General features: G+C 39.9%; 1 non-coding gene across 1 annotated transcript; it reads right to left on the bottom strand.

The window, feature by feature from the left end:
* Positions 1–17720: 17720 nt before the first annotated feature.
* On the bottom strand, positions 17721–17824 carry LOC112636827. Its single transcript, XR_003122299.1, has one exon. It is a non-coding gene; the product is annotated as a small nucleolar RNA U13 (small nucleolar RNA).
* Positions 17825–18422: the final 598 nt, after the last annotated feature.

The raw sequence follows: 18422 nt of genomic DNA on the forward strand, positions 1-18422 counted from the left end.
AAAATGTGTGGAGGTTTTCCTCCACCTACAACCAGTTCTTCAGTGGACACAATTATCCTATAATTTAACACAATTATCCTATAATCACTATCTACCTGGAGATAGCATTAGATCCCACAGGCAGAAGGCTCAGTCTCCCAAGGTTGCTTCCACTTCAGATGCCAATTCCAATGTTTCAGTATTGTTACCTATACTTCTGACTGACTGGTTATAAATTAGGGGTTCCTATGAGGATTCCACTTCTCGGGTTCAATTAGTTTGTTAGAGCAGCTCACAGAATTCAGGCAATCACTACTTACATTCATCACAAAGCATGTGATGTGGTTTGGATCTGTGTCCCCACCCAAATCTCGCATTGAATTGTAATCCTCAGTGTTGGAGATGGGGCCTGGTGGGAGGTGACTGGACCATGGGGTGGATTTCCTCCCTGGTGCTGCTCTTGTGACAGTGAGTGCTTTCAAGATCTGGTTGTTTAAAAGCATCTCCCCACTCTCTCTTCTGCTCTGGCTATGTAAGATGTGTGTGTTTCTTGTCCTTCCACCATAATTGTAAGTTTCCTGAGGCCTCTTCAAAAGCAGAAGCTGCTATGCTTCCTGAACAGCCTGCTGAACTGTGAGCTGATTAAACCTTTTTTTTTTTTTCTTTTTTTTAAATTATAAATCACCCAGCAGCGAGAAGGGACTAATACAGAATGTTACAAAGGATAGAGATGAATAGCCAGATGGAAGAGATGCATAGGGCGAGGGATGGGGGGAGAGGCATGAAGCTTCCCTGCCCTTCATAGACATTCCACCCTCCAGGTACCTCTACATGTTCAGCAACCTGGAAGCTCTCAGAACTCTGTCCTTTGGGTTTTTACAGAAGCTTTATTAGGTAGGCATGATTAATTACATCATTGGCCATTGGTAATCAACTCTACTTTGAGCCCCTCTACCCTCCCTAGAAGTTGGAGGGTAAGGCTGAAAGTCCCATCCCTCTAATCATGCCTTGGTCTTTCTGGTGACCAGCCCCCCTCTTGAAGCTATCTAGGGCTCCCCAGCCACCAATGTCTTATTAGCATACCAAAGACACTCTTATCACTCTGGGGAGTCCAAGGGTTTTAAGAGCTGTGTGCCAGGAACCAGGGGAAGGGACCAAATATATATTTCTTTTCCTTTTTTTTTTTGAGTCACTCTGTTACCCAGGCTGGAATGCAGTGGCGCAATCTCAGCTCACTGCAACCTCCGCCCCTGGGTTCAAGTGATTCTCCTACCTCAGCCTCTGGAGTAGCCGGGATTACAGGCTCCTGGCACCGCGCCCAGCTAATTTTTGTATTTTTAGTAGAGACAGGGTTTCGCCACGTTGGCCAGGCTGGTCTTGAACTCCTGACCTTGTGATCCACCTGCCTTGGCCTTCCAAAGTGCTGGAATTACAGGCATGAGCCACTGTGCTCGGCCCTAAATATTTATTTCTTGTCACAATATCACAGGGCGGAATGGGAAACTGAGTCTAGTATGAGGATGAGAGTTCATTAAGAGGATAACTCATTGAAAGAACCTCCCCTCTTGGATACACATTAAGGATACTGAGGGTCTGAGGGATGGTGGGTTTAGTAGGCTGCACAGATGCAGAATTAGTGGGAATGGAAGAACATTTAGGTCTCTTAGCCTTCAGCTTTGTCCTGGGTGTGTCATACTTCCAAGGCTCCTGAGTCTCTGGAAGGAGTGGGCTGAGTATTGATTCCAGGGATAGGTTCAGAGCTGAGGGTTGCTGGTCTGCAGCACTGGACTGGCGTAGTCTTTGAGATGAATGCAGGCCTGTCCCAGCTCCTTCACTCTCTCATATGCCATACTGTCTCAGTACCTCTCTGCCTGTTCATTTTAGGGCTTGATTTTGTCTCTAAACTTAGAGTCCAGGAAAAAGTATTCAGTAACCTTAGAGCACTAGGAGTTGTGTTGGCAAAGGCAGATAGCCTGACCCATTATAGTATTAACTAATTTCAACCCACACTAATTATCAAAGGTATTCATTTAAGGAAAGATGTGGTGTTTAGAGTAATCTTGTGGAAAAACTGCTTTCATTAAAAACAAACAAACAAACAAACAAAAATGGAGCCAGGTGCAGTGGCTCACGCCTGTAATCTCAGCACTTTGGGAAGCCAAGGCGGGCAGATCATGAGGTCAGGAGTTTGAGACCAGTCTGACCAACACGGTGAAACCCCGTCTCTACTAAAAATACAAAAATTAGCCGGGTGTGGTAGTACGTGCCTGTAATCCCAGCTTCTCAGGAGGCTGAGGCAGGAGAATTGCTTGAACCCAGGAGGTGGAGGTTGCAGTGAGCCAAGATCACACCATTGCACTCCAGCCTGGGTGACAGAGCAAGATTCCATCTCAAAAAAGAAAAAAAAAAAAAAAGGATAGAGACAGAATTTAAAAGTTCTCTGACACATCAAATATTGATTTTTTTCTTAAATATGAAAGATTCACCTAGTTTTTTGTTTTGGCCTCGGGTTGGTTTATTTATGTACTATATTTGTTTTTATTCCCATGGTGATTTCTTTCTTTCTTTTTTTTTTTTTTTTCCCTGAAGTGCAGTGGTGCCATCTTGGCTCACTGTAACCTCGGCCTCCAGGGTTCAAGTGATTCTTGTGCCTCAGCCTCCCCGAGTAGCTAGGATTACAGGAGCACACCACCACGTCTCGCTAATTTTTTGTATTTTTAGTAGAGACAGGGTTTCACCATGTTGGCTAAGCTGGTCTTGAACTCCTCACCTCAAATGATCTGCCCACCTCGGCCTTCCAAAGTGCTGGGATTAAAGGGGTGAGCCACCGCACCCAGTCCCATGGCGATCTTTTGCTGTTGCTGCTTAAAAGACACAGGTCACCTTTTAGCTTCTGTCCAGTTCACTACACATGAACAATTTAGTTTTCTTTAGAACACTCTTGAGCCCTTGAAATGTCATACATAAGGGGCCAGCTTTCTTATGTTTTCCCTGTCAGCAGATTTTGTTAAGAACATCTTGCTGGTAGACCCCATCTTATTAATGATGAGATTCAATGAACTCCTGAAGGGTAAGGTTTTTTTTTTTTAAAAAGATCTTTTGATGGGGTTTGATGTAAACCTCAAAGGTCTTCTCTTTATGTCTGTTCTACTCCTTTTCTCTTGCATTATTAATTCTCCCATAAATTGCATACTTCTAATGAAGTGTTACCTTCATGCTGACTTCCTAAGTTTCAGGGCAGCATCTGGTGACATAGGGATCATTTTACAGCAGCGTCACAGCATCAGTTGACAAGAAGGTCAGTAAATAGCATTGTTACGGATCTTAAATGAATCCAACACTTATAGCAAACCAGGTGGTGTGGAGTTTGGCTGTATCAGATGTGCAGGGTAATGATGCAAATGACCATGCTTACACGACCCTTCTGCATGACTTAGGAACAATGCCTACATTATCTTTAAGATACAGAAAACACAAATAACATGTAAGAGACGCTGTTAAGAGTCAGTTCCCTTGTTCACTAATATCAGTGTGTCATTAGTCATTCTTTGTATTCTCATGTAACTGATTAAATCTATTTGGGAAAAAGTGTCAGCCATCGTGTCTTAGATTCTGTTTCTTAAAAACAAAACAAAACAAAACGAAGGGTAAGTTGGGGGAGGGCTGTTGATGGCAGTTTGCTGCTGCTAAATCCGGCCTGCTGTTTCTGGCATTTTTTCATCTGTGCTGCCATCTAGAGAGGAGAATTAGAAACATGCAAAAATAAAGCCCCAAGATGGAGTTCAGAGAAAGTGGATATTTATTTGTAGAAAACTGGAAGAAACATCTTGAGATTTGGGACTATAATTTTATATTTTTCTCTTCTTTCTCTCTGTCCCTCCAAGATCCAAAACAGGACTTGGATATCCGTGTCTCAGTTTTTATGAGGACATTCCAGGCATTGCTGGGAAGCCATTTCCTGGATTCGAACTGACTTCTTACATACCTAAAATTCAATTGTATAAACTTTCTGGGACCACTAAATTGTCAGGAAGTGGTCTCACTTTTCTATAGTTAAAACATTGCTGGAAATGCGCACGTTCCCAGACCTGTAGGATTTGGAAATAAAATGGCAGCTTTTTGTGTGTGAATGAACAAGAGAAAGAAGTCCTTTCAACACAGTGGAGCAGTTCCCTGAAGTCTGTGCCTTCCACAGAATCTACTAGATCTGCGGGATGTTTATAGGTGAAATGTTGGTCAAATGAATTTGGGGACTGCAAGGTAAAACAACGTTAAGCAGTTTTTATAGGCTTTAATTTACCAGTATGCACCGCCAACTTGCAAGAGAGGAAAATGCTGGGCAAGCTTTCCCAAACTTGTTTGACCTTTAAACCCTGGGCTTTTCATAGATCTGGTGTTGTGTGGCACTTACATTCGGAGCTATTACAACAGGGAAAGGACGTTAGCCTGCTGCATATACACCATGCACAAACACCAGTCCTCCCTGACCCCATCCTATTCCTTCTCTCTGTGTCTCAATATTTTTGAAGTTTTGTTTTGGTTTGAGTAGAGATTGGGGAATTTAACTACTTTTTTTCCTCTAGCAGGATTGTAACAGGAGTAGGATCTGTTTGATACTTGCTACTCCCAGGTAAAACAAAGTAAGTTTACCTACAACATATGCCAAATTTTCTCTCTCAGCTTACATGTCAAAAAGCACATAGAAAGATAGTCTTTTTACTCAGCACACATTTAGTGTGCTCTAATTCTGTGTGAGGTACCACTGGAAGGGGAGAACAGAGGGAAATAAAATATGATCCTTGACTTAGTCAAATCATTAAATAGATGGAGTGATAAGTTTATACACAGATTACTACAAGTTCCCTCATACAGACAAATAATGGTCATACTAGATTTAGTCATCATAATTGAAATAATAGGGCTTAGTTTATGTGGAGCAAGGCCATGGAAACTATCCATGGAAAAAGAAACTAACAGCCTTACAGAAACTCTGTTGTAGTGGCATCCATTGTTAGAGCATCTCACCTTATTTTAAAAAAGGAAAAAGTCAATGGCAAAGAATATCTGTCTGTATTAATGCTGGAAAGTGACATTCTTGATGAAACTAAGTGAACAATATTAATAATGCTTCTCTTTTGATAATTTTTCTGCATTTTAGGAGATGGAACATAGAATTCATATTTTTGACTCAAAAAGTAATGTCTCTATTTAGGTATTAATAAGGATATGATCCCTTACAAGGGATACGTATTATTTCCACTTCATGAAAGCAACAGGGGCTCAGAGAATTCGTTTGTTTAATAGCTTGTAAAGGGCAGGCTTGCAATTCAAATCCAGTTCTATCTGGCCCCAAATTGTCATTTGTGTTTCCCTTTTTGTGGGGCAGAGTAATTTTAGAAAATGTTTGCATACTCTCTGATTTCTATAGCCTAAAAATATGATGCCAAAGCAAAATGAGGTAAACAGCTTTCCTGAGCTTTAGAGAATTACACATACACAAATAGGAGACTGCAAGCTTTGTAAGAGCAGAAACCTCAAGGTCATATCTGTTCTCTTTGCCACACTAAGCCCAGCGCTTAGCACATACCTGGCATATAGATCCTCAATAAAGATTTGCTCAATGACGCGCATATGAATGACAGTGTTTGGGATTAGGTGGTAGGCACTCATGAAAACTTTCCATATCTTCTTGTATTTTTTGCAAGATAGCTCACAGTTTTGAATCTGCAAAAGAGAAATAAGATAAAGGTTAATACAGGCCATTTGAAAGTATGCCTTACCTCCTTATGAAATGGTCTGAATCTGATCAAGGGCAATTTTCACATTTATGATTGTACTTTCCAGTTAAAACTCATAATTAATTAATCATATTGTGAGTCAATTTGTGGATGATTGAGAACCTTCCCCTGCATAGTTGTTTGGTCATTTCCCAACAAATTCATTCCCTGAAAATGGCTAAAAAAATTAGGCTTAAAGTAAAACTAGATTTGAAGGCAACGACTAAATCTTATTTATATCTGTATTCCTAGAATCTTGCTTTATAATAAGAGCACAATATATTTTGAAAAAGAAGGAAGAAAAAAGAAATCAAGGGTAGCAAAAAGGAAGAAAAATGAGAGTTAGGAATCTTGGATTTTAGCCTTGGGTTGACATTGTGAACTTGGGCCAGTCATTTCTTCATTTTGTTTCTAAGTTTCCCTTTTTGGAAGCCAGAGGTGTTGACCTAGTTGACCACTGAGGCACCTCCAGATTCTAATTGCCTGTGGAAGAAAGAGACTGGGGTCATTCTTGGTATAAACATGCCCATGCTTCCTTGTGTCCACTAGGGGGCACTGTAGTACTAGTGCAGCGGCCTCCCATCTTCCAATTTATTCAATTCTGTTGACAGTTTTTTTCCTGTTTTAGTCCCCTGGAAAACATTCTTTAACTTTCTTTTTTTTTTTTTTTTTTTTTTTTTTTGAGGCGGAGTCTTCACTCTGTCCCCCAGGCTGGAGTGCAGTGGCACCATCTCGGCTCACTGCAAGCTCCGCCTCCCGGGTTCGCGCCATTCTCCTGCCTCAGCCTCCCGAGTAGCTGGAACTACAGGCGCCCGCCACCGCGCCCGGCTAATTTTTTTTGTATTTTAGTAGAGACGGGGTTTCACCTTGTTAGCCAGGATGGTCTCGATCTCCTGACCTCGTGATCCGCCCGCCTCGGCCTCCCAAAGTGCAGGGATTACAGGCGTGAGCCACCGCGCCCGGCCTCGAGCCAATTTACACTATAAAGTATGAGATTTAATTTGGTACAGAAAGCTGGATAAACATAGGAAGAATGTAGTTCAATGATTAAAAGAGAAATTAGGGCCAGGCGTGGTGGCTCACACTTGTAATCCCGGCACTTTGGGAGGCCGAGGTGGGCGGATCACGAGGCTAGGCGATCGAGACCATCCTGGCTAACATGGTGAAACCCCGTCTCTACTAAAAAATACAAAAAAATTAGCCGGGCATGATGGCGGGCGCCTGTAGTCCCAGCTACTGGGGAGGCTGAGGCAGGAGAATGGGGTGAACCTGGGAGGCAGAGCTTGCAGTGAGCCGAGATCGCGCCACTGCACTGGAGCCTGGGCGACAGAGTGAGACTCCGTCAAAAATAAATAAATAAATAAATAAAATAAAAGAGAAATTAGAATCATAGAGCTATTTGCATAGTTACGTTATAAGATGTTAAGATTTTCTGTGGTCCAAAAGGGGGGCTTTGAAACTCTTTTAAAGAAAACAAAGTGGAAAAAATTGTAATTCCCAGAATAACAAAAACATAAACTTAATAAGTATGTCAAATCTATGTGAAGACAACTATAAAATTGCCAAGGCTTAAATAGAGATATACCATGTTCTTGGATAAGAAAACTTGGCATTTAAAAAATTTAAAATTATTCCCCAAATATATTCATAAATATAATACAATTCCAATGGAAATGCCAATGGAATATTTTTTTGAAACTTTACAGAAGAGTTCTGAAATTCATTGAGAAAAATTAAACTGAAAAGAGTTAAGAAAGAAAGACAACCATTTGAGAGGAAGGAGGATTTGAACTGCCAGATTTTTTAAAAAGATAAAACAACTGAAATTAAAACAGTAGCATAATGACAGCAAAATAAACAAACAAACTAATAAAACAGCGAGTCCAGAAACAAACCCAAGGATGGTGTCCTGGATGTGTTTGTTTGTCTGGTGTTTGTGTGCTTTGGTATTTGGCATCTCAACACTTTTCCTGTTATAGAAACTGAAAAAAGGCATATCTTCCTCTTCTAGACAGCAAGGACATCAGCACATAACGGGTTTGTCCAGTGGGATTCCCACACTGAATCCAGAAGGAGTGATGCAAAGATGCAGAGACCATCAAGCTATCCACCAAGACAGTGATGATGTCAGTAATTCAGGAGAAGAGAATGTCTGGTGGTGGCACTGTCCTTAGTTTCTATTTAGGCTCTTCCTATAACAGTTCTGCACCAAGTTCTGGCAGCATTCTAATCAGACTGTTCCTACAGTGGTCCTTGGCTGGTTCATCTGCTGCCAGCCTCCTTTGGCTCCTGTCTGATTCCTGAGACTGATTTTTAACTTTCCGATAGAATTTTGTATATAAATACTGTTACTCTTTCAATAAATTCCATTATACTTAATCTACCTAAAATTGGTTACTAATGCTTGCAAATAGGAATTCTGACTTGTACAGAAACTGGTAATGGGGATTCAGTTACAAACAGCAGACTTTCAGGGAAATCAGGAGAATCTGGGTATGCAGACTCATTGTGTTTGAAGATAATAAAAACCAATTAATATTCAAAGATGAGACTCTGGAAACCCACAGCCTGTAGTAGTAAAATAGCTAATGAAATTAATGCCTGTGAGGATTAGGATTGAGTTGGGTATTAAAGACAAGACCGTGGGGGACAGAATTGCTGTTTTCACAGAACAGTATGAAGGAAATGAGGAATTCAAGAGCTGGGTGCTAAGGCTAGCTGTTTCATTTGAAGACATTAACAAATGAAAATCTCTAAATTCTCATCTTAAAACATGAACTGAAACCCAAGTGTGAATTTGTTAAAAGAAACTTATAGCCCCAGGATGGAGATAGCTATAAACCAATATTTGTTCTTGTCGATTGCTGATTTGCAAATCAGTCAAATTCACCTCCTTACCTGGGGTCTTAGAAGAGCATGTGTTAAAGTGCTGATTCCGAAAGAGTAAGATCTTTAAACTTAAAATGCTATATAGGGGAGAATTTGAAGAATGCAGAGACTCCTTGCCCCCAAACTCAAGCCTTCTTTGCAGCTGAAGCTTTTACGTATAAAGCTATTTCTCCTTTGTTTGAAGAGGCTGAAATTCCCTAGTTTGAGGGAGTTACCTTATAAGAGGTTCTCTTATATCCTACTGTTACTCTGCACTATCTCCAGATCTGCAATGAGTCAAATTTGCTGGGTGCGGTGGCTCACACCTGTAATCCCAGCACTTTGGGAGGCTGAGGTGGGCGGATCACCTGAGGTCAGGAGTTTGAGACCAGCCTGGCCAATATGGCGAAACCCTGTCTCTACTAAAAAATACAAAAATTAGCCAGGGATGATGGCGGGTGCCTGTAATCCCAGCTACTCGCAAGGCTGAGGCAGGGATAATTGCTTGAACCCAGGAGGTGGAGGTTGTGGTGAGCCAAGATCACACCACTGTACTCCAGCCTGGGCGATAGAGCAAGACTGTGTCCCCCACCCCAACCCCCCAGAAAATTCTAGTGTGCTTCAAGAGGCCAGTTTACAAAGTGAAGCTTAGTAAGCTATGTCTCAAGCAACAAAGGAATGGAAGAACTTTGCTAATTAATCTGTGGGATGTGAGTTAGAATAGATTTTAAGAATGTTGAATGAAGAAGAGGACACAATTTGAGATTGGGTTGAATTTACTAATAGGGCTTACAAGAGATTCTGGATTATTCTAGTTTGAGAAGCTAGGAATAATTCTGTTTGCTCTGCTAAATGTTCATCGAAATTTAGACTGAGGGGTGAGTCATACAAAATAAAGTTGAGATGCAAATCTCTTAGGTAAAATGTAAAGGAACAAATTTTTAAATTTTAGGAGACAGGAATGCTGGATTAGATTTGTCATATCTGACCCAACCACCCACCTCAATTGTGTCTTCCAAAAAAAGATCTAGCCAAGTGCAGTGGTTCACACCTGTCCCAGCTACTTGGGAGGCTGAAGTGGGAGGATCACTTCACCCAGGAGTTTCAGGCCAGCCTGGGCAACCTATCAAGACCCTGTCTCTAATTAAAATAAAAATGATAAAAAGGTCCAGAAAACACTCTTTACAAAGGCCTTGAGAAACAAATCTATGAGGGAAGGGTCAGCATATTTGAAACGTGATTTAGAGAACGTTTCATGTAGACCAGTGATGATGCTGAAAAGAGGTTACAGTTGAATTTGGCTTACTGAGTTTCAGAGGGATGGCAGGATCCCAGAGCGACATAGTCTAGATAGCACATTTGCATGGGGCTAAGTTGAAAGGTAGTAGGGTCAGTGTGAAAATCAGAATGCTCTGACTTATGGATTCATGGCAGGTGACTAACTGATCATGGAGTCCCCAGGACTGAAATAAATAAGAAGTCACTAAGGTCCTACTTGATTTGTATAGCAAACAAGCAAACAAACAAAAAACCTTCATGTCTAGAAAAGAGAGACAGTATCCAATTTCCAGATATGAATCAGTTCTCAGACACAGTTAAAGGAAATCTGAGTACCCTTGAGGAAGTGCCTACTTGAATCTACCTCCTGGAATACAAAGGGACTTGTGGCCATTTATTAGGACAGTTGTGAATGATGAAGCAGAAACAGTTCACTTTCATCTGGTACAGACAAGAATATAGCTTTACCTTCTTGCCACAGGATTACATCACCTTTTGGACCCTGGGTCACAATGAAGTCAGCAGAAAGCTTCTTATTTCCTCATCTCACATGATATCAGACTATTCATCCTATACAGGTGGGGACAAAAGAGTAGAAAGCAATAAATTCCTTGGACACCTTGAAAAAGACACGTGAGAGCTTGAGTGGGAATTTTTCAAGGGTCCAGTGGTCTACAGAATATGTTTGGCTGTAATTCTAAAGTGAGAGATAAACTGTTGTACCTGAGCTCCTTACCAATGTGAAGAGGCACTATTTTGGTGGACCTCTTTGGATTTTAGAGGCTTGCTACTAGGTCCCAGTGGAACACCTAAGCCTGAGACACCAAGTGACTTTGCAGTCATAATTGCCTATCAGGATCCAGGTGTTAATTCAGGCTCATAACTCACTAGGCCTGGATAGTCCTGAGGATGAGTGAGTTTAGTGAGCACGTTGCTTGTATTCTCCTGCTGCTTACGTCTGTCACACTGCTGTCCCTCCCTAGCTTACGTGTGTCTCATGGGGTATTCACTATGTCCAATTGGTTTGAGAGGAAAAAATTAAAATCTTGGTTTACAGATCCTTTTTTCTTGGTTTGAAGTGGGTTGCTTTAGCATTTACAGCTCACTCCAAGACCCAGAAAGACCAGGGGAAAGGACGAGCCTTGGCCGGGCACGGTGGCTCATGCCTGTAATCCCAGCACTTTGAGAGGCTAAGATAAGAAGACTGCTTGAGGCCAGGAGTTTGAGACCAGCCTGGTCAAAACAGCGAGACCCCATCTCAATCTATAAAACAAAAAAGAAAAAGAAAAAAAAGGGGTAATCCTCAAAATGGGCAGAAATTGAAATAATATGTATCTCATTGTTCAGTTTGCCTGGAATTAGCAGTGGCTAATAGTTTGGTAACTTGACCAGTGACTTGGAAGGGTTAAGATTGGTCACAAGGAAGTCTGAGTAAAAAGTACATGAAAGGACCTCTAGAAATGGGCCAGAAGATGTGAACATTATACCTCATATTATCATTGAAAAGGAAAGTAGATATGATCAAATTATCTAGCTATCATGTTTAAAATTTTAATTAGCTCTGGAAATTACACTGAAGATTAATATGTATATCCAATAAACTTGATCCAGCAGTGGTTGAATCTGCCAGTGTGTGTGTGTATGTGCGTATGTGTGTGTGTGCATGAAAAATTCCTCCTAAATCCTTCCTCACTCTCACTCTTCCCGTATAAACCCTTACGTTCCCCTGAGTATGGTTTACAAGCTACTGAACTAGTTCAATCTCACTTTAGAGAATAAGAAAATATCCAAAAAATTGACTTGATCTGTCTCAGGCCATATAGTGTCTACCAGAATAAAGGCTCAAATTCTCCTCTTACACTGGCGCTCTCTCCAAAATAGTACGTGACTTCTGTAATTGAGAATAAATTCAATATAATGGCAACTCCACTCTTCCCTATTATCTAATCCATTACTCATCATGACAGAAAAGTATCACCATTTTCCATTCCTCAAAGCATGGAAAACTGAATGGCAGGATAGATGCCTGAAGGAAAAAAGATTAAATATTATAATGCATATTTGTAATTTCCATCATATTACCTTTCTCCCTTAGACTTGGAGTGGCCTTCCATCTATAAGTGGCAAACAGTGTAAAGGACATTGTATTCGTTGTTAAATTAAGGGACAGGCAGCTTAAATCTTTGAAAGATGTCTCCAGTTGTGACTCGTATCTAAGGTTGCACTGTCTAATACAGTAGTTACTAGTCACATGTGGTGATCAAGTTGAAATCTGGCTAGTCTGAATTAAGATATGCTGTAAGTCTTCAAAATCTGGTGTAAATTTACCAGATTTTGGTGTAAATATACACCAGACATAGATATATAGCTGGTATATATTTAGATACCAGATATATATCTGGTATATAGATATAGATATACGGATATATATCTGGTGTATATTTAGAAGACAGTATGAAGAGAGAATGTAAACTATTTAATTAGTAATATTTAAATATTGATTACATGTTAATCACATTAAACAATTTTGGTTAAAGAAAATACAGTATTAAAATTAATTTCATAAAGAAGCCAATCTGAGAAGGGTGTACACACTGTGTGATTCCACCCATATGAAATTCTGGAGAAGGCAAAACTCTGGAGACAGTAAAAAGATCAGTGGTTGCCTGGGATTAGGGTGGAGGGAGGGATGAACCGGTGGAGCACAGAGGATTTTTACGGCAGTGAAACTACTCTGTGTGATACTATAGGTCATAAAGTTCTCCAGACTCATAGAATGCACAATGCCAAGAGTGAACCCTAAAGTAAACTGTGGACTTTGAGTGTTCCAATGTAGGCTCATCAGTTATAAAACATGTACCACTCTGGTGGGGGATATTGATAATGGGGTAGGCTATGCATGTGTGGGGGCAAGGGGTATATGAGAAGTCTCTCTACATTCCTCTTAATTTTGCTGTGAACCTAAAACTGCTCTAAAAATAAAGTTTTTAAAAAAGTCTATTAAAATGTATTTTACATGTTTCTTTTTACTTTAAAAAAATATGGCTATTAGAAAATTTAAAATCACAAATGTGGCTTGCTTTATATTTTTATTGGTCAGTGCTGATATAAGGGATTTAGCAAAAGAATGGAAACCAAACCAAGCAGAATTTGGCCAGTGTTTCCTGTAGCTCATTAGTGTTGTCAGAATTATAAAGATGTTAGGTACTCACACAAGTGTATGTGAGCTACTAAGCTTTCAATTTTGGCAAAGTCACCATCTGCAAATCGCAATTTCACACTTTCCAAAAAATATTGGAATGATAGTGAGCTAGTCCTCAAGGATAAGGACTATGTCTAGTTTTGTTTTTAACACAGAACAAGTTACATTGCTGGCATTTGATAATTTTGCTTTAAAAATCAGGTGGACTAGAGCTTTTAGTTCTTCAGGGAAGGTACAGGGAAAGTGGCCCTCTGGTGAATTGCTTTGAACACAGAAATATTTACTTTGAAATCGTGAGCCTCGCATTACTTTATCATATCTATCCAATTTTATTTCACTATAAAATTTTAATTCCTCTGCCCTTAATCATGAAAGTAGAGGAAGGCAGAGTAGACAATGAGTTAATGGTATTCTCTATATGTGATATACAGAATTTTAAGGTGGCTATAATTATGTTTAATTCTATTCATTAAATCAAAGATTTCTCCCAGACCAGTATATACCAGCATGTGACAGAAATCACAGTTAATGCCTTCCTCATCAGAGACCAAGTAGGACTCCTAACTTCCAGAATGTAATGATTACTTTGGCATCCTATATTATGCAGCAAATCCAATAAAGTACAAACAACCTGCCAAGATATAATGTGAGTGCTACAATGGGACATCATACATTTTAGCTCCATACCTGCTAGAAGTATCATAAAAGTGAGTGGTGATACTCAGAATAGTGTCTTCTCAAATCTGTTCCTCCTTTTCCTGTGTTGATGGCATCCCCATCTAATCATAGTCCTATATTTCCTCATTTTCATCCCCTGTGTCCAAGTGGTCATTCAGTAGTACCAATTCTACCTTTCAAATGTCTCTTGAATCCTTCCATTTCCCAACAATTTTCAGCGTAACTTTCCTAGGTGATTCTCTCATCAACCCTGCCTTGGACACCTGGAATACTCTTTATGTAATTAGGTTTCCAGCACAAGCACCTATTAAGCTGTTTTCATTTTCCCCCCATTTTATTGAGGCTCCAAATTGCCAGCAGAATTATTTATCTAAACCTATCCTTCCCCTGCTTGAAAATTTGCCAAATGGATCCCCATTACCTGCAGGATAAAGTCTAAACTTCACATGACATTTAAGGCCCTATATATTGTAATCTCAATTTACCTTTCCGAACTTACCTCCCACCTCTCTTACCACACCCTGGACCCTGAACATCCAAGTTTTTTTTTTAATCACATAATCAAAAATCCATGAACATTCCAAATTTTTAAAAGTTGGTAATAGTGAGGGACTTGAAAAGATTTGTATGCAGTAAAATGAACATGCCTCAAATATAAATCTATTACTTGTAGAAAATTTATTCTATGCATTTCCTTTTGTCAATGAAGTGGTAATTCTTTTGATAGCAAGTGATAGAAACCTAATTTGAATTTCTTTGATAAAAATGAGAAATTATTGGCTTATGGGTTCCAAAGAAGGGTTATAAAGCCAAACAAATTGATGAGCAGAACTATAGTTCTACCTCAGAAACCCCACTGCCATCAAATTTCCCTTTGACAACTGGCTTGGCACTTCTCTGCATATCAGCTTCATCTGCTCTCACTGCTGACAGAATCTGCCCAAAGCAGAAAACATGGTTACCAACAGCTACTTGGGTCAGTGTCCTTTAAGAACCATGTGGCTGTCTCTCTTTCTTCATTCCAGTTTGAAAAATCCAGAGGAAGGCCTGTTATTGTACTGGCTTAGATCAGGTGCACCTATCCCTGATTTATCAAGTGTGGCCAGGAAAGTAGGATCATGTAAACACAGAAAAGTTCTGGCTGTAGCCATGTGGATGGTGGTGGGAGATGAGGATATACTCCTTAGGAAAGAGTGCTATTAGTGAAGGCAATCGCACAGATATCTGCCAGAGCAAGTAATTCTTAAGAATTTTAGTGGAATTAAATCAGAAGAGCTGAAAGTTATATAATTAATTACATTTAAATTATATATTTAATTATATTTAACTTCATTTATAATTACTAATTGATCCAGGTCTGCTAGCACTGTAGCTGGCCCCACCACAATAGATTTTTAGACTTGTTTGGCCTACAAGTTTGTACTCATAATTTGCTTATTCTTATTTTTTGTTAGTTTTGTTTTAGGTATCTAATTATATTTGTTCTAAATATTAATAATTTCATCTCCTAATAGTCGTAACTCATATTTCTATTTTGTTGTTTATTTTACTTGCCAGAACTTCCAGAATTATAGGAAATAATCATTTGTGTTATTGTAAAGTTTATATGTGTGTGTGTTTATGTATATAAAGACTACTAGTGTAAGGAAGCAGGAAAAGGGTATCTCCATTAAGTGACTATTTACATTCCTGTTGGAGCTAGAAAGGAACTTAAAAGACACCAGGGTTTGTAACAAGTCAGTATGCAGAGGATAGTATTCCCAGTGTTTGAAACAGGCCGGGTGTGGTCACTCATGCCTATAATCCCAGCACTTTCGGGGGCCAAGGCAGGAAGATCACTTGAGGCCAGGAGTTTAGGATCAGTCTGGGCAACGGGGTGAACTACGAAAAATTAGCCAGGCGTGGTGGTGCATGTCTGTAGTCCCAGCTACTGGGAGGCTGAGGTGGAGCCCAGGAAGTTGAGGCTGCAGTGAACTATGTTCACACTGCACTCCAGCCTGGGTGACAGAGCAGAGACACGGTTACAAAACAAAACAAAACAAAACACTGAAACAATGTTGGGTTGTGAAACAACATATAGGTTGGTGAACTACTGCTGCCCTGAGATATCACCCTTTCCCACCGTGCCTCATCCTTATGGGCCAGTAACTAAAGGGTTAGATCATAGCAGGGGGCTGTCCATTCTGATTGGTTTCAACTGTTTTAATATTTTGATTATCAGTGATATTAGAACCCAGTAATTTGACTGTATACTCCTAGCGGAACATACTACCTTGGGATACACACACACAAAAAACAACTGCAAATAAATCTTTAATGACCAAATTGTCAGACAGAGAGAGAGATTACAAGCTGCCTCTAGCTCACTGAGCTCCAGTGGAAAGAGAAGGAGGTAAGAAAGATTTCCATACTATGGCCCACAAAGCTATCAGTGGTAAAGCATTCAGGAAGTTACTGGATACAAAAGTCACCTGCAAGAGTTCAACCTCTACTAGAGTGCTGGAGAAACTTCGTCACTGAGATACTGCTGCACTGCTACTGTGGTACTCTATAAAATTAAATATTATCAGAAGTCTATCAACTCCTGATTTGCTAACTTCCCTTCCAGCATCTGGTGCAAGAAATTTCTCAGGATTTCAAAACAGATCTGTGCTTCCAGAGCACAGCCATTGGTGCTTTGTGGAGGCAAGGGAGGACTATTTGGCTGGCCTTTTTGAAGACAACAACCTATGTGTCCTCCATGCCACATGTGTAACAATTATGGCAAAAGACATCCAGCTAGCACATAACGTACGTGAAGAACATGCTTAGGAGAATGGCGTAAACCCAGGAGGCGGAGCTTGCAGTGAGCTGAGATCCGGCCACTGCACTCCAGCCTGGGCGACAGAGTGAGACTCCATCTCAAAAAAAAAAAAAAAAAAAAAGAATTCACTGTGATGGAAAACATTTCATTCTTCTCTCTCTCTCTTCCTCCTGACACTGGTAGTTGTGAATGTTAGATTTTTTTCCCCATGAGGTCAAATGGTACCTACATACAATGACAACAAGTGGAAAAACAGAAGACAGAAATCAGGTACTGGCAATTTCTCCATATTCATTTGTGTATGAATTTTTAATATAAATGCAGGGACACAGGTTTGATTATATGAATGTGTCAAATTTTCACATGTACAATAAAAATATGCACTATTGTGTATCAATAACAAATTTAAAAAATGCAAGGACACAAAGCATTAATGCAAGTCAAAATGTTTCAGTGAACAAGTTTCAGCAGTTCAACTTTTTTTTTTTTTTGAGACGGAGTTTCTCGTTACCCAGGCTGGAGTGCAACGGCGCGATCTCGGCTCACTGCAACCTCCACCTCCTGGGTTCAAGCGATTCTCCTGCCTCAGCCTCCCAAGTAGCTGGGATTACAGGCACCCGCCACCATGCCCGACTAATTTTCATATTTTTTAGTAGAAACAGAGTTTCACCATGTTGGCCAGGCTGGTCACGAACTACTGACCTCAGGCAATCTGCCTGCCTCACTCTCCCAAAATGCTGGGATTACAGGTATGAGCCACTGCACCTGGCCAGCAGTTCAACTTTATAACAATATAAATAAACCTGTTAAAATTTTCTGGACAATGCCAGCATTTGGACTTTTTAAAAACAAGCAAATTTCTTATTCATGGCAACTAAATAATGTTAGTAGCATTTGATAATACAGTCGATTCTGTGCATTCACTGTACTTTTCTGAGTTGTCCTACATGCAAGTACAGGTTTTTAATGTCTGTCTTCTGGGCTATTCCTGTAAGTTTGCTATTAAAATATATTAAACTATTTTTTTAAAAGGAGAAAATGAAAGAAACACAAACATTGGTCATTTTATGATATTAAGGAATTCTTGTTAATGTTTAAGGTATGCTAATGGTATTGGTATTATTATTATTTTTCATGTCAGACGGGTAATGTGCTGATGACATAACAAGGTTCAAGGGTGGCACATCTCATGGATGCATGTGAACACCCAATCATCACGCTTATGAACTACAAAAGGATCAGGATTATGTTTTTAAAAAGTCTTTCCCTTTCATGATAAATACTAAAATATTTACAGATCAAATAATATAGCTGGGCAGCTTCACAAGAATCCATTGGGTGTTGAGGTAAAGAGAAAAGTGAATGGGTGTAGATGAAATAAGAGTGGTTATGAAGTGATGATCTTTGTTGCTGTGGGATTGGTTACTGAATTAGTCTTTCTATTCTTGTGTATGATAAAAATTTTCCATTATAGGCCTACTGTGGTGACTCATGCCTGTAATCTCAGCACTTTGGGAAACCGAGGTGGGCAGATGGCTTGGGCCCAGGAGTTTGAGACCAGCCTGGACAACATAGCAAAACTCTGTTGCTACAAAAAATAGCCATGATCATGCCACTGTACTCCAGCCTGAGTGACAGAGTGAGATCATGTCTCAAAAAAAAAAAAAAAAAAAAAAAAAAAAAACCATTACAAAAAAATCAACAAAAAAGTTATTTATTTACTATCACTCCTGCAGGTCACGTAACTAAATTCCCTAAATTTATGGTTGGAAAAATTTGAGCAAAGAATTCCCCCAGGACTCTTTGCAAAAAAGCACTTTGGAAAGCTCTTGCTCTT

Source organism: Theropithecus gelada, chromosome 12, assembly GCF_003255815.1.
Source record: "Theropithecus gelada isolate Dixy chromosome 12, Tgel_1.0, whole genome shotgun sequence".
Lineage (NCBI taxonomy): Eukaryota > Metazoa > Chordata > Mammalia > Primates > Cercopithecidae > Theropithecus > Theropithecus gelada.